Genomic DNA, 15803 nt, shown 5'->3' with positions numbered 1-15803 from the left:
GCATCTCAGCTTAGGAATCTTGCAGGAGGTTTGACTTCAGAAATGTTTAGCATTGGCCCTCTGAAAGCCATCAGACAATATCTGACATAATTTGCATGCACAAACACACACACTTACATCACTGCTGAGCTCACGAACACCTGTCTGAAAAGTTACCTAGAAACATGCAATGACCCTGCACCAGTCCTGCAAGATGCAGGTGACTGCAGGTCCTCCTCTGCATTCTACCTTCCCTGATGGAGAAGCAGGAGAAGAAAGGGGATGACTGCACTCCAGACAAAAAATGACGCTGGTGGCCCACTTTATGGCTTCAGTGTGGGAAAGACTTTTAATAAGGAAGGAGGGAAATGCCAGCAAAAAGAGAATCTGTGTGAAACAGGTGTAGAAGTAACCTGGAGAGATGAACTCTGCCACCTCTCTGACTGAAAGGGATGATTTCTGCCCCTGTGCTGCTCTTGAAGGCATTTGCATGGGAGGATTATGCCCTCACCATTCGTAGGGGTCTCTCAGGACAGCCTAGATAGGATTGTGACACAAGAGCATAGCCTAACTGTTAAGATCTTCCAATATCTAGCCTGAATCTCACTTGATATGGGAACACCACTACCATCATAAGCTCACAGGGAGCTGTATAATTCAGGATTTCCAGCTCTGGTGGCAAGCAGCTGCACGGCTGGATAGTATACCTTTACTATAAATAACATGAAGGCTGAGGTCACCGATGGACTTTGTTTCCACAGCAGCGCAGATTTTAGGTCATCACTGAAAGGGATGAAGGAAGAGCTGGAAATGGTCCACAAGAGCATCAGGAAGAGGCTGCCACAGAGGAAAACAGCTGTCTGTAATGGAAAGGGACCAGATAAGCAAACTTTACTAAAGTTGACACAGGAATAGAGCGTACACTGGAGAGTGAAGAGCACCAAGAAGCAGAGAGATGGTGGGAAGGCTGCATTCCATCCTCCTGTCCAGTCTACAGGGTGGTTACATTTCATGTGAGTACAGCTTTGCATCAGCTTTACTCGTCACAAAGGTGGGAACCAGGGTTCAGAGCAGCTCCTTACAGAAGAAGGAGAACCAGAATTTAGTGAAGGACTTGACAGAAAAGAAGAAAAGGCTCAGCAGCTTGGGTTTGATGATGAGAAGGAGATACAGACGATGGGCAGCCAGTACATTAAAAAACAATCAAAGGGAAAGAAACCAGTAGTTTAACTGGATAAACACAAATGTCTTTAATTCTATCTAGTTCTACCATGTGTGCATGCCTGAATCATGCTGCACAACACTGTTTTGAAATTTCTGCGAGAAACAGATGTAGTTAGCAATTGTTCCTTGATGCCGAGAGGAAGAAAATCAGCATTAGCTGACAAAGAAGTAAGAAGACTCTTTATAAAAGAATAATAATAATAATCTTAGTGTCTCCTCCAGGAGAACACGTGGGATGATCTGAGATTTCAGTACAAACTCATCTGGTACAGAGAGGCCTTGAACTACACAGATAAATCTGTTGCACATCAGTGAATGCAGAAATGACACAGAACGCAAGACATCCCTTAGCAACTCATCCGGTTTCCACTCCTGGAAATCCGACTCCTGCCAGCAAAAGTGACACAGATGACCCAGAGCATGGTAAGTGACCCAAACTATCCCATAGAGAAACTGATAGCGCACAAGCTGCAAAGTGTTCAAACTTTTCTCAAGTTTGAAAATGAAAAACACATGGGACCTAAGTATTGCAAGGGCTTGTTAACAAAAAATAAGGCTTTCAAGTTCCAAAGGGTTACTGCTGTATGAAGACAAAGGCAAAAAACCTCCCTCAGAGTGCAGTCATCTGAGGATCAGGCTCCAAGGGAATGACTGACATTCAATTCAAGCTGACAGCTAACAAAAGCTCCTGTACACACACAAGCAAACCACTGCCAGGAAAATCAGTGTGGCTCCCAACCTGCAGATTTCTGCATTACCAGACCTCCTACCCTACATGCCCCTTGCTGATCTACACCGTTGGGCTCAGCAGACAGTGGAAGGAGACACAGAACTTTACCAACCCTGGTCACTCTTGGTCAGGTAGGGGCATTTCATGAAGGAATCAGTGTCATTTCTAACTAACTCAGGCTCTAGACTCACCATGTGATCAGCTGTAACTCCTGGGAAAAAGCACAAAAACTCAAAAAGAACATTTGTTGGGGACTTAAGTAAACACCTGGAGGAACAAATGGGACACTTTCTGTAGAGGGCAGTGTGCTTCACAGTAGACTGAAAGCATAGTTGTAGAAAGCAGCACTGCTTGTAAATACAGCCTCAGAGATATAACCTATATCTCATCTTGCACGCCCACTGGCAAAATCTGAAGCCCAAACATCTCACCATCCACTCAGGTGAGGGTTTCGCGTCACTAACTACTGCATATCATGTATAGGAAGATATGATTGTTGTTCTTTCCTACAGTGGAGGCTGAGTCTAGTGGAAATGACCAGTCTTTGAATTACGTCTTTTGTGTGTGTGTGTTTGGGTTGGGTTTTCTTTAATAGTAAAAAGGAATCAGCAGTTGTCTGTATTTTTAAACTCTGGAACACAGACCACCTTCCACTTCCAAGCGCTCATTACAAAGCCTTTCCCTTCTGCGATTCCAGAGCATCTTGTCTCTGCAAGTTTCTATTTTCAGTTCATAATTGATCAAATCCAACTGGTAGCAGAATTCATTTCAGTCAATAGGAACCTTTCCTCTCTCTAGCTTAGGTGGAGCTTGGGCCAGGCACCTGGCAAGGCACTGCCTGGTTTCCTTGCTTATTTCAAAAAGGAAATCTGTGATGAGAAAGATCCTGCCCTGGATGAGATAACCCTCCAGGACTGAGGATTTTGCTCTGCCCACCCAGAATCTTCTGCAATGTTGCAAATGGCTTGGTTCAAAGAGGCCTAAGCACTTCAGTAGAATTTAATCCAATCTTAATACCGTTATTTTGGGGATTATAAACAAAGTGGTCCCACTCACTGGTTGGGTCCACTCACTGGTCTGGTCATCTGAAGCAATGTGATGTTTTTGGAGATGATATAGAGGAAGATTTTGTTGATTGATTGAGGGTCGATTAATTAATTCAGGGTTTTATTTGTTAATTGATTACTGCAGGAGATCTCTCCAGTTCAGTATCTGTCTTAATTAACCCTTTGAAACCAGGACTGACCCATCTTCTTTTTCCCTCCGTGTGGTCTTTCAGTTGGACTTCTGCTTCCAAGCCTGTGGTATCTCTGAGAGTCCCAGGCCCTTGGGATGATGGTACATGCTTGCAGAATTTCACAGTTGTGAAGTCTCTTGTGGCTATGTCTCTTGCTGCAATTTGCAGTAAGGATTAGCCCACAGACTCTTCCCAGTCTCTAGGAGACTGTGTTAAATTATAGTGTTGAATAGTTTTAGCATGGTTTCTTTGAAATTACTTTCTTGTGCTGCAGAAGACTCAGATTTTCCCCATAGTCTTTTTATAGTCAGTCACTCACAGTATAACAATTCATTGTTGGGAGTAAATTCTAACCTTGCATCTCCACATAGATTTATCTGATACGTTAAGAGCTTCTCTCAAAGGCTGCTTTCCAAGTCATGCTGTTGTTGGGGCTTGTGATCTAGCAGTATTTTCTCTACAGCTTCACCAGGAAGCTAGAAGAGGATTGTCCGTGAGTCACAATAATTTTACCCTTAAATTCGGCTAAGCCCACAGGCAGCTCAGAAGGCTGGCCACTGTTTCTCAAGCTTGATGCAACTATATTAACACCCTAAACTTTAACTGGGAGAGAGTGTTCTTAAAATAGAAAGGGAGAACATACACTTCATTCCATCACACAGTTGGAGCAGTGTTACTTGTAGCTTATTCGAATAGTTTAGGGATTAAGAAACTTTCAGTTTTGCTTCACTTTTCAAGACTGTCCTGCAGAAGACATCCTTTCCAGGTCGGGAATAAAGCAAACATGTTGTGTATACCCTTGACCCATTATTTACAAATTTACTAGCACAGGCGAGTTCCACTGGCACATACAACAGTTTTCAAAATTGTCCTCCTCTGAACTAACAAAGCTCAGTTTTGATTTCCTCCCACAGCGATAATTATGAGGATTTCCCCTCTCTGCCCTTAGACAATTCCCTTTGCCATTTCTGAATTCTCTCACTAACACAAGTAAGCTGTGTAGCAATGTGTCTGCCTGTCCCAGAAGCATCCCTGGAAAGAAAATGGGTTTGAAGACAGACTCTGCGAGCCTATTCCACCCTCTGTCCCAGGTAACTCCAAAATACTCCCAGATCTGCAGAGACTTATTTCACTTAAAAAAATATAAAAAATAAAAAAGAAAGGGGGGGGGGCGGCGGCGGAGGAAGAATGAAGATTGTTAGAGAATGGAAGCCAAATTAATTTCAGAAGAAATTGGTTCATCCCTTACTGGCATCTGCAGAGTTGCGTCAGCTTGCTGCGGAAATGGATTTGGCTTTGTATTTCTGAGAATCCAGCCCTGTTTCAATTCTTTTGAGCACTTCCTTCTTTCCTTCTGACTGCACTTCACTTTCGATCCAAGTATATGATAGGCCCATGAGGCAGCTGACTTGCATCAAATCAAACACAAACTTCTACTGACAGGTTCTGATACCTAGATGATGCATGGCCCACCAGTGAACAAAATGGATAAGGTCTCAGCTTCTTTCTTTGCTATAGCAACAAAGCACCTTGTGATGATAATTTTTTTTCTGTTTCATAAGGTGGTTGCCATGGCAAGTTACTTGTGTTGCATTGTCAGAGACTAAAGGGAAACAATTTGCGTTCTCTAGAAAACTCAAATTTTTAAAAGTCGATTGCGTATTGGCTTGCCTTCTGCCACGACACTACTCATCCTCTAAGCTCAGGGAGAGATAAGCAAGAAAAACATCCCAGTATGGGAAAAACACTTGCAGGTTGCATGAGTCTGGTGTATATGCAGGAGGAATAAATTAAAAAATCATGAAGAATATGGTGCTGTGGGGAAGCAAAACTCACAGCGAGCTCTGCTTTTCTCAGGACACTCTCAGAGGCAATGTTAAGGAGAGCACAGTGATAGAGTCTTCCAAACACTTCAAGAAAGTTTCAGTTACACAGAAAAAGCGTGTATCCAGGAAAATGGACTAGCTGAGTGCAGGGAGAACTCAAAAGCCATGGAAAGAACCAGGAAGAAGTCTGTGTAATTAAAAGTCAGGTGAACTTGTAGATATGGCAAAGTAACAGGAGATTCAGAACAACAAAAGCAACTGACATCACTAATCTACCCTCTGTGTCTGCTGGGAATTGATACGCACTTCAGCATATCGAAAATATATGATGCATATCTGGATGTATTCAAGCAGTGTTATTTACTTTGCTGATGATTTTAATGATCACAAGAACTTTTAATGTTCTTTAGGGTTTTTTCAGGGGGAAAGAAAGAATAGTTCAACTTGGCCATTGCCTAGGTGTTTCTACTAGAAATAAATCTTAAAAAGATTAACGTTTCAAAAATTTTGGGGATAGCCTTGATCTACAGCTGATGAGCAAGTTCAGTTGCTAACTAAGCGCTCGGTGTAAGTTTGTATGTCACACAGTGGAGAGCTGAGCTCACACCTTGTCTATGACTCCCCTCTTGCAGAGGTTAAAGAGGGAATGACAATATCAAGGAGTTATTTTTTGGGTCACAGCACTTACTTACAAAAATCAGTGACGTACCTTCCCAGACTGAATTTAGAGTGCTGTTACAAAAAGTCATGACAGATAAACATGTCCATGAGTTACGGCCTCCCACCTGCAACCTGCATACTTGAAGATGGTGAAGATGATCAGGAAAAACTGAATGCATGGGAATAACAGAGCAGCTTTTCAACCCCACGGCAGGTTTTGTTTTGGCAGTATTACTGTGGCAATAAGGATCTTCTGAGATTCTCTCCGTTTCCTTTTCATTGCTCCACTTGCCAGTGGGCCCAGTTTTTTACTAGCCTTCCTCTCCTGTCAAGCAAGGCTTGCAATAGTTAGTAGCACTGCAGAATTTCTAGAGCTGCGCATTTCTCTTTGCCTGCCTTGAGGTTTGCCATAGAGCAGAGGAGCTGCGCTGAGGCCTGGTGGGTAGCTGGAGGAGTTTGTTGCCAGTCCAACTGGAGACACCATGGGATGAGTTAGCAGAGTAGGTAGCTGGTAGACTGAACACCCTTCTTGCAGTGGCATTTGCGCTGCTGCTGCTGTGGCACTGCACGTCCCATGAGTAAAGAAGAGGGTTCTGTCTTCCAGAGGCCTCAGACAGGCCAGACATTTTCCTAGAATTAAATTCAAGTTTAGAGAAAAGAAGGAAGAATCTGTCCAGGCAGAACGACTTTTTACAGACAGAACAGGCTATAACCTCAGCAAATTGTAATCCGCCCAGTTTTGCCAAAAGCAATGGAGCTATGCTGCTTTGCAACAACTGAGGATCTTGTCCCAATATTTTGCTTTTTTTATCCAAAAATAGAAGACATCTTTAAGCTATATCACTCTCTGTGTCCTTGCAAGTTTTTGTCATCACCCCTATGCGATTGTGTGGTTATGACTCACCAATAGGCATTATGCCTCTGTCTTCCAGCAGTCTGTAAACAACAAGTAGTCTTCAGGTATCTTACATCCTGATGTGATCTGGCACTGAAGAATGAGCAAGAAAGAGTCAGTTTCGGTCTCATCTTCTGGTGTTTCTTGGTTCTTGTAGGTTGCTGAGAAGCCCAAGAAGCATGAAACTGAGGTTCACCCATAGCTGTATCTATTACACTACCTGTTTGGTTATTGCTCCCTGATAAGTTCTTCTGGGCCACCTAGGTACCGAAAAATATGAGCCCGCTTTCAAGGTGCTTCAAAAAGCAAGATTTCTGCACGCTCCAGTACCCTGCCTGCTCGCCAGAAACGGCTAAAACAAGACGAGACAGGTAGCGCAGAGAGGCGGTGCGCCGTGTGTACGTGTGTCTGCCTGTGAAGAAACCCATCACCTTTGTGTGTGCTGCTGCTCCTGCTGTTGGCTTGCTCAGGAGAGATGCTGTGTTCCTGCGAGCTGCGGTCCTTGCTTCCGTGGAGAACTGAGAGGTTGTTCAGAATCAGGAGGGCTTGTTAGAAGCAAGCAAAGAATTTCCAGGTAGGTTTAAAGCTTCAGCCTTTTTGTTTAGACCTGCCTGTTTGCATGCTGGCTTTTAGAAAGCGCTCTGGCAGGTTTGTTTGTGCTGGTGCAACATGTCTTTGAGACCTGAAAAAACCTGCACAACTCTCTCAACGGGTATCCTTAGAACTCGCTTAATCTACTCTCCCTACAAGGTCTGCAGGGCATGAGCTTTCTTTTTATTATGTGTCAAGCGTCGTATCTAGAACAATGGTTTCTAGATCCATTTTCAGATTACTAGATACTTTTTTAATGGAAACAATAAATTGTGGCAGTGTGCTTGAAACATGTCAGAGTGAATAGTGCTTTTCTAGTACCAGGAATGGTGTTTTATTCGGCATCATATTCTGCACCAAAGCTTGATCACTTCTGCATGCTCCTGGGTAATACGGTGACTGTGCAATCCACTGTCCACTTTCCAAAGTAACAGGGGAATCACGGTGCCCAATAGCAGAAAACGCCTGGTAACATAGGGGTGCTGTGACAGGATGGGAAGCGCTGTGTTGACAGACCTTAATTCATGGAAGGAAGCTTGAGTCCATCCAGGTTTACTAGCTCCGACTTAGCAGTGTTCCTTGTGGGATCCAAACAGGATCGGACAGACAGACCCTCTCGCCACGCTCGGACCTTTGCCTGTAATTGGGGTAATTCTGTTCACGCAGTGTGTACCTCTGCTGCTAGGCCTAATGGGACCCCAGCTGTCTTATATAGAGCCAATTCAGGTGTCTTTTCTTTTGTGGCCTGTCTAAATCGCTCCTGAATAATTTGGAGTCGTCTATTTTCCTAAGGCATTTCCAGGGCCCGAATACAGCTCCCCGTGACCCGGGTTTAGCCTAAGGGCTATGCGATTGGTCATAAACACCACGTTTCAGCAGCCTCGGCTCTTCCTTCCCCTAAACGCGCAGTTTCCCGGGCCTCCCCGGGCAGCAGAAACAGCTCAGCCCAGGGCACTACCCGCCGCGCCGGGCCTTGCCTGCAGGGCGAGGGCCGGGCCGGGGCTCTCGCAGCCGCGCTACCTGCCGGGCCCTGCCCTTCCGACGGCAGCAGCCCCGTTCCTGCCGCCGGCCCACAGGCCCCGGGACCACCGCAGGGCTGAGGCGACCTCCCGCCCCGCCCGCCGCGTCGGGGCCGCTTCTGCCGCCAGTCCGCAGGCCACCGCGGGAGCCGCGGCGCCTCTCGGTCCCCCCGCGGGCAGAGCCGCCCTGCAGCCGCGGGGAAGAGCGGGCCGCGGGCAGCGGGAGGGCGACGCCCGCAGCGCAGCGGCCGCCAGGCCTTCCCCTCACGGCGGGCGCGGGGAGCCCCTCAGGAGGGGCCGTCGCAGGGCGGGAAGCGAAGACATGTTCCCGAGAGGGGGACGACGCGATGGCCGCGGCTCCCGGGGGAAGGAGCCTGCAGGCTGCGGGGGTCACACGCCGGGGCGAAGCGGCGGCGCGGCACCCTCCCCCCTCACAGCCACCCACCGCCGCCGCCCCAGGGACCGCCCCGCGGCCAGGCCGCGGCGGGCGGGCGGTGGCGCCTGATTGACAGGCGCCGCGGCCCACCCGGAGGGCGGTGGCGGCGGGGGCCGCCTATCAGGGGCGGCGGGCGGGCGGGCGGCCGTTGAGCGGCGGGTGGGCGGGGCGCCGGGCCTGGGCGTGTGCCGCGGCCGCCGGCGGGGCGCGCTCCCGCTCCGCTCCGCTCCCCCCGCACGCACATTGTCCGGGCGGCGGCGGCGGCAGAGCGCCCCGGCGCCCGGTGCCAATGCGGGGCGGGCGCGGCACACCGGGGGCGCCTCCACCACCGCGGTGGAAACTTCACCTCGCCGCCGGGCCGACGCGCGGCTGAAGCCCCCGGCGGGGCCGGGCCGGGCGGGGAGGAGCGGAGCGGCGGAGTGGGGGGTGGATTAGCCCGCCTGGGGGGCGCCTCGTCTTGTTTGATTTTCCTCCGTTGGAAGAAAAAGCAAATAATATTATTATCCCGCTTTAAACTTCCGCGCCCCGCTCTCCAGGACGCGCATCCCGCCAGGCGGGGTGGACGAGCCGGTGAGTGACCGACGGGGACGGGGCGGGGGTGGGACGCGCCGTCGGGGGCGGCGGGGGCAGCACCCGCCGGTTTGGCGGGGACGGGCCGACGGCGCCGCCGCCACCTGTTAGCGGGGCGGCTGCACCCCCCTGGGAAGTTTGTACCCCCACTGTGCCCCGGAGGAGGCGGCGGGGAGGGAGGGACCCCCGGCGCCGTGGGCGGTGGCGGGGCCCGGGGGTGTTTGGAGGCGGTGGCGCGGACCCCCCTGCTCGCCTGGCCGCGCCATGACTCCACTGCCTGGGCGCTGCCTGGGCGCTGCCTGCCGACCCCAGCCCCGGGCTGGCGGCCGAGGTTGGGGGGAGTGTGGGGCACTGCCGAGCCACAGCCTCTGCACCCGCTTTGCCCTCCATCCCTTAGCCTGCTCCTACACCCCCTTTGCACTCCTCCTGCCCTTCTCCCCCCCCCCTCAAGCTGCAGCCCCCTTTCCCTCCCCTCCTCGCCCTCCTTCTCCCTCCCTCTCCCTCCCCAAGCTGCAGCTCTCTCCGTCCACCCTCCCTTCTCTTCCTTGCACCCCCAGTTTGCAGCCCCCTATGCCCGCCTTCCCTCATCCCCTTGCATCCCCCACACTGCCCCTGTGATGCTCCGAAGGGGGAGCACCGGACTCCCCACCCTTTGCCAAAGCAGGTGCCCACCGGGCTCTGGCTTTGCCCCCATCAGAGTGGCACCCCCCAGGAGAGAGGAGCTCCATGGCAGTGCCAGGCGTTGTCAGGCCGGGGGCGAGATGCAGAGGGGGTGCGCAGGTGGCGGAGGTGCAGGTACGTGCATCTGCGAGCGAGTGAGCGAGGTCTCCCCCATTCCTGCGTGCGTGCGGCTCTGCGGAGCTGGCGGCACCTCCCTTCTTCCCAGGGACGCTCGCCGCCGGGGCTCTGCGGCGTGCGGAGGCTGCTTGCGCCCAGCCTGCCCTGCAAGGGCGTCCCAGGGTCCAGGGGTCCAACCCCTTTGCCCCAAGTGGGAGCAGGTGCATCTGGCGGCTCGCTCAGCCAATGCGGGTCCTGGTTTTAATCGCCTCGTACAGTGGAGCGTGCCTGGGGACAAAAGAGCCGATGAGAAATCAGAGAGGACTGGCAAACTCTGGAGCGGCTGGAGAAATGCTTAGGACAGCTGGAAGCGGGAGGATGGTGCAGCAGGAATTGCTTGACCAAAGTCAATCCTTGACCCAAGTCAAGCTATTGACTATTTCCATGCCCTATGCATCACGCGAAGTTACTCTTTTGAGATGCAGAAGGGGTGCAAACTCCAGGTGATGCTTTGTGACAGTGTATCCCAGTCTGCTTGGCATGAGTAGGTTGTGCGGGCTGGAGCAGGAACTGGTTTTGAAAGGAGAAAAGCACGTGAGGCTTTGTGCAGGTTCGGCTGAAGAGTTGCTAGAGGGTTGTATGGTACATGTCGGTGGATGCTGGTTTCTCCTGGTCAGAATTGCTAATGCGTTTATCCTTGCAGAGCTCCAAAGTGTTTTCATTTTGCAGCTGGTGATTTGTGTGATTTTTTTTTTTCCCAAGTGTTTGTAATGCAGCCCCGTGACTTTGAATCCATGTGTGTGTCCTCTCTGTCTGGTCCTTTCCTTCTCCTCGTCAAACGTTTTCCCTGGGTGATTAATAACGTGCCAACTGCTTCATTTCAGCACTGGGGACGCCGATGCTGATTGATTTCCCTGTTCAGTCTTCTCGGTGGGTCTGGAGGCTGATGGGTGTTACCAATGCAGAAAAGTCTGCTTTTGGGATGGGAGCTGTCAGTATGTCTTTTTTTTTTTCTTGTCTCAGTGAAACTCTTATTTCTTTTAATTAAAAAGAGATGAAGTATGCATGGTAGTACCCTCCATGTTTACATAAAAATGATCTTGTAATTAGCAATAATCATCTCAGGTTGGGGTATCGCTGTAATATTTAAACAGGACTTATGACCTGAGGGACGCTTTTCTGGCCTCAAGGAGTTACCCTTGGTGTGGTTCTCTCCTGTGGCGAGTTTGGTTCTTGGCTGCCGTCCGTGGTGAGGGTAGAGCAGCGGTTGGAGTAACCTCGGGTTTCTCTCACGTTGGCCTAGAAAGTGATGGCCATGGTGTCCTCATTGAGCCTGGCACAGCTTCATGGAGCTCCCTGGCAGACCTGCCACCACGTGTGTGGAGACGGTCTGCCTTGGTGGTTTTCACCCGGTCTGAGGACTCTCAAGGGGACTCCCTTGCTATTGTGTTGGGCCAGAGAGGAGAAAAAAAACAGCTAAATAGTGTACGATTGACCTTTTGTTTCCTAGTTCTCCTAGGGAGATTTGGAAAAGGCTGCTGGTACTTGGGACGCTTTTTCCTGTGAGAGTAAGGGTCCTGAGGCATCATTGTCCACGTGGCCATCTTTCACCTAACTTCTGAGGAAGTTAGCAGCTCTGAGGAGAAGGACCTGGGGGTCCTGGTAGACAGCAAATTATCCATGAGCCAGCAGTGTGCCCTTGTCGCCAAGAACGCCAATGGCATCCTGGGCTGCATAGGGAAGACTGTGGCCAGTAGGTCGAGGGAGGTCATTCTCCCCCTCTACTCTGCACTGGTGAGGCCACAACTGGAGTACTGTGTCCAGTTTTGGGCTCCCCAGTTCAAGAGGGACAGGGAACTACTGGAGCGAGTCCAGCGTAGGGCAACCAAGATGATTATGGGACTGGAGCACCTCCCTTATGAGGAAAGGCTGAAAGAGCTGGGACTCTTTAGCCTGGAGAAGAGAAGGTTGAGGGGGGACCTGATTAATGTTTACAAGTATCTAAAGGGTGGGTTTAAGGAGGATGGAGCCAGGCTCTTTTCAATGGTTCCCAGTGACAGGACAAGGGGCAATGGGCACAAGCTAGAACATAGGAAGTTCCGTTCAAATACACGGAAAAACTTCTTTACGGTGAGGGTGACAGAGCACTGGAACAGGCTGCCCAGGGAGGTTGTGGAGTCCCCTTCTCTGGAGATTTTCAAGACCCGCCTGGATGCAGCCCTGAGGGATGTGCTTTAGGCAATCCTGCTCTAGCAGGGGAGTTGGGCTAGATGATCTCTAGAGGTCCCTTCCAACTCTGAAGATTCCGTGATTCTCTTCCCTTTAAGAGCAGCAAAGCTCAGCTTACAAATATAAACATTTACTTGCAGGATGGAGATGGCACCTGCCACCACCCCTCCTGCTGCTGGTGCACCCCAAATTTACCTTCCTGCTAGGCTGCTCTTGGAGCTCCCTGGGTTTTCTTGGGGTAAAAAAGCTTTATGGAGCAAAAAAGTTGAATATGGGGGAAATACTCAACAAAATAAAACCCAGGACAAAAAGTACCACCTATAGAGAGGGGTTCCTTGTGGGAGGGTGATGAAGGGAAAGAAGGTAGAAATGTCTTGTCTCCTGTCTTTCAAGATGTGCTATGCTGCTGTACTTTTTGTCAGTCTAGGAAAAGCAAAATGATTCTGTTCCAAGCACTCTTTATCTAATTGTAATTTATTATGGGCTTTCTATTTTAACATTTTTGAAGTGTAAACTTAAAATCAGAGCTTATCGAGCAGCAGATAAGGAAGTTGAATGTATTTGAATTTTACCTGTATTAATCTAATAATATATTTATGAAATTATATTTGATCATCTCTATAGCTTGTTGAAGATGACCAAAGAGTATTAATCAAATAAATTATTTGACAAATATGGATGAGATTAAACAAATGATCTATTTGCCAACTGCCATTCAACTGCTCTGCCATGGCACGTTCCTCTTTCTCTTATCTTTCTCTTCCAGTTTTCACTCCACTTTCTATGGTTTGTCCTTTCCTGAACTGTCCTTAGTATCTGTTTCACTGAATTTTTCCCTTCCCTGTATTATTCTTTGTCTTTTGTGTCATGGTTTTCCTTTCTTCTGCCTCTTTCTTCAACTTCTCTTTCCATGCTTTTTGAGTCTAAATTAGCCAATTTTTCTCTTTTTCGCCGCCTTTCTGGTGGAAATTTTTATGGAACGCTTCATTGCCAACTCAACTAAACCCATAAAAACATAAAACTAAACCCAAACTGTGTGTGAGTATGAAGATGTTTGCTTGGTGGTAAGGCTCCTCTGCCTCTCCCCAGGTTTTCTGGCTGTTGCAGGAAGGGTGTTCCTGCAATTCTGGAGGTTTTTCCCAGCTCTAATTTTTGCTTGTGCTCTTCTTGTGCCTTTTTTTAAAGTGAATTTGACTTTGTACGCTAAGAAAACAGCTATGATCAAATGGTAGATCTTGTGTTGTTTATTGGTTATGTATCCATATGCAATCTGCTTCCGTCTGCTGCCTGACCAAGGTCAGCCTCCCTGCCGGCCTGTTCTGCCTTCCTCCTGGCATCATCCTTCGTCCCCTCTGGGGTTGTGTCTAGGAGGTATCTTTCGGTAGGGCAAAAGGAATGAGTGCTCTGAAGGTTTTCTGGCTCACTTGTTACTTTCGGAGTCTGTATGAACGTCAAGTTGATGAGGGTAAGTAGCAAGAGGCGAACAGGTTATTGCGCATGACTGAGCAGTCACAATATTCACCTTAGATCTAGCATTCAAAGATTAAAGTCCCTTAAAAATGAAAGGGCTGTTATGGAGAAGACTTGTTCTTTTCCCTTGGATGAGATCTAGAGGGAGGGTATTCTCAAAACAGCGAAAGGAATAGAAAACTCTGTATTTCAGGGCAGGAAATTTGCTATGCCTTGGTAATAAAGCTGAGGCAGTCCAGGGGAGTGTGATGGGAGTGCTCGGAGTGTGCAGTTCGCCTCCGCTGGTGGTTGCAGTGATGTTGCTGCAGTGAATGAGCTAAGCTGTGTATGTCATAGCTGTCTGCTTTAAGTACTGGGAGTTACGTGACGGTGCCCTCTCATACCCATAAGGAAAGGTCTCTGCTGCACTGAAGTTAACAGTTACACTGCTCCTCTACGTCTTGTGAAATGTTTTGGATAATACTCGGGTGCACTGACACAGCGAGCGATCCAGGCGGCATGTCATTGCGAAGCAAAATTGATTGGGGAGGATGGAGCCAAGAGGAATATTCTTTTGCAGTTAATTATTTACTGCGGGGAGAGAGGGAAGCTGATGGTGTTTGATTTATAATTACAGATATCTGGAGGAAAATGCTTCAAGATCTGTTTTATTCTGTGTGTTGCCACCTATTTCTTGGCATCTCTATCACATGAGACCAGCACTATTTAATGACCAGTTCAGTAAAAACAGAACTTCATTATCAACTTCTCACTGCTGGAATATGGTTTTATAGCTTGCTGTGTGTGACGCAAAATGGCCTGAATGCCTACAGGGGGAACAGACTTTCTGTGCTCGTGGTCTTAATGCACGACCTGCCTGTGGCACCCATCTGGGCTCTCAGAACAGCTCAGCTCTGTGCTGAAAGGTGACTTTGTGGTTAAAGTGCAGGACCGTGAACCTGGGAGTCCTGACCCCCTGTCTGCTCTTGGCTGAGCTGATTGCCTTATCTCACTGAGCTCTCTTCTTCAGGAGTGATACCGAGCAGATATCCAGCTATCTGCTGAAGGGGTAGGATGTCCTGGGTGAGGGGCACTCTGACAACACAGAGGCAGCAGCAGCCCAGGTACTTGCATAATACAGTGCTGTGAGCCAAACTATAAGTGGATTTTTCCTTTTGCATAGCTAAACCCATTACAGATCAGACTGCTCATATATAAGTTCAGTTCAAGAGCTGGTGGAGCTGAGTTTAGACGCGTGTGTGGGAGCAGTAACTTGACAAATACAAAAAAAGAGTCATTGCTGCAGCGTCTCTGGGAAGATGCCTGTACGTCTTCTGCTTGTTTAGTATCCTTGTGAGAACAGCAGACGTTGAGGGAGAAGCTGTGGCCTGTGAAATGAAGAGACGTTGTCCTCTTACTGGGAGGAGGAGAGGAGCGAGATTGAAAAATCCAGGGAGCAGAAGTGAAATGAGGGATGCAGGGTGTGCACAGCGGGGCCTGCTCCTGGTTGCTGTTTTCACTGGGTAAGGCTCTGCAGGCAGAGACGCGAGGAGGAGATCAGTGGAAAAAGGCATTGCGGAGGCTGCCTTTGTGCAAGGTGGATTATCGGCGATCCAGGCTGAATTGGAGCATGGCCTGGCCGTCAGCAGGAGTGCATGGGATTGTCTCCCCTGAGAAAAGCAGAACAGAGAAAAATCTCCAAAGGAGAGTCTGGCTAGCAAGGGCTTGTGCCCCAGACAAGTCGGCATCTTGCTTAGAGGCTTGCTGAGAAGCCAGCTCTGTTCATCAGCAGTTTGTTGGGTAACAGGCTGCTGCTGGGTAGGCTTGTTCCAGTATCAGTGTTGAGTCTGCTCTGATGCTCCACGCTGTCTTCAGCAGTTCTGTGGCTTGCGTCCAGCTCTGCTCAGCCTGCTCCAAACTATGTATATAGAATAAGCTTGAATGTATGAAATTGTAGTCTGCAAATGATACGTTTCCTCCCTTGTCCTACCCCAGCTAGCCACTGTGGCAGCCAGAGTGGTTCTTCTGGTATGGCAGTAGCTCCTGTATTTCTGTAGTGACTGTAGCATCCTCCCAGACAGCTGGCTTTGCTGGAGCAGGAATGAGATGTCAGGGAGCTTAGTGTTACCAAGTTAACTTCAGTGCAACAGTGAGGGAGTGGCATTCATCCTCTGGGAAAAG

General features: G+C 49.3%; 1 protein-coding gene across 1 annotated transcript in view; it reads left to right on the top strand.

Moving 5' to 3' along the window:
• Positions 1-8751: 8751 nt before the first annotated feature.
• Positions 8752-15803, top strand: part of HRAS (HRas proto-oncogene, GTPase) — a 46833-nt gene continuing 39781 nt past the window's right edge. The window contains exon 1 of the mRNA XM_074585576.1: positions 8752-9167. The gene's annotated coding sequence lies outside the window, so the exon portion shown is untranslated. The remainder of the gene's footprint in view (positions 9168-15803) is intronic.

Source organism: Larus michahellis, chromosome 4 (genome assembly GCF_964199755.1).
Source record: "Larus michahellis chromosome 4, bLarMic1.1, whole genome shotgun sequence".
NCBI classification, from domain to species: Eukaryota; Metazoa; Chordata; class Aves; order Charadriiformes; family Laridae; genus Larus; species Larus michahellis.
This window is presented reverse-complemented; position numbering and strand designations above follow the sequence as displayed.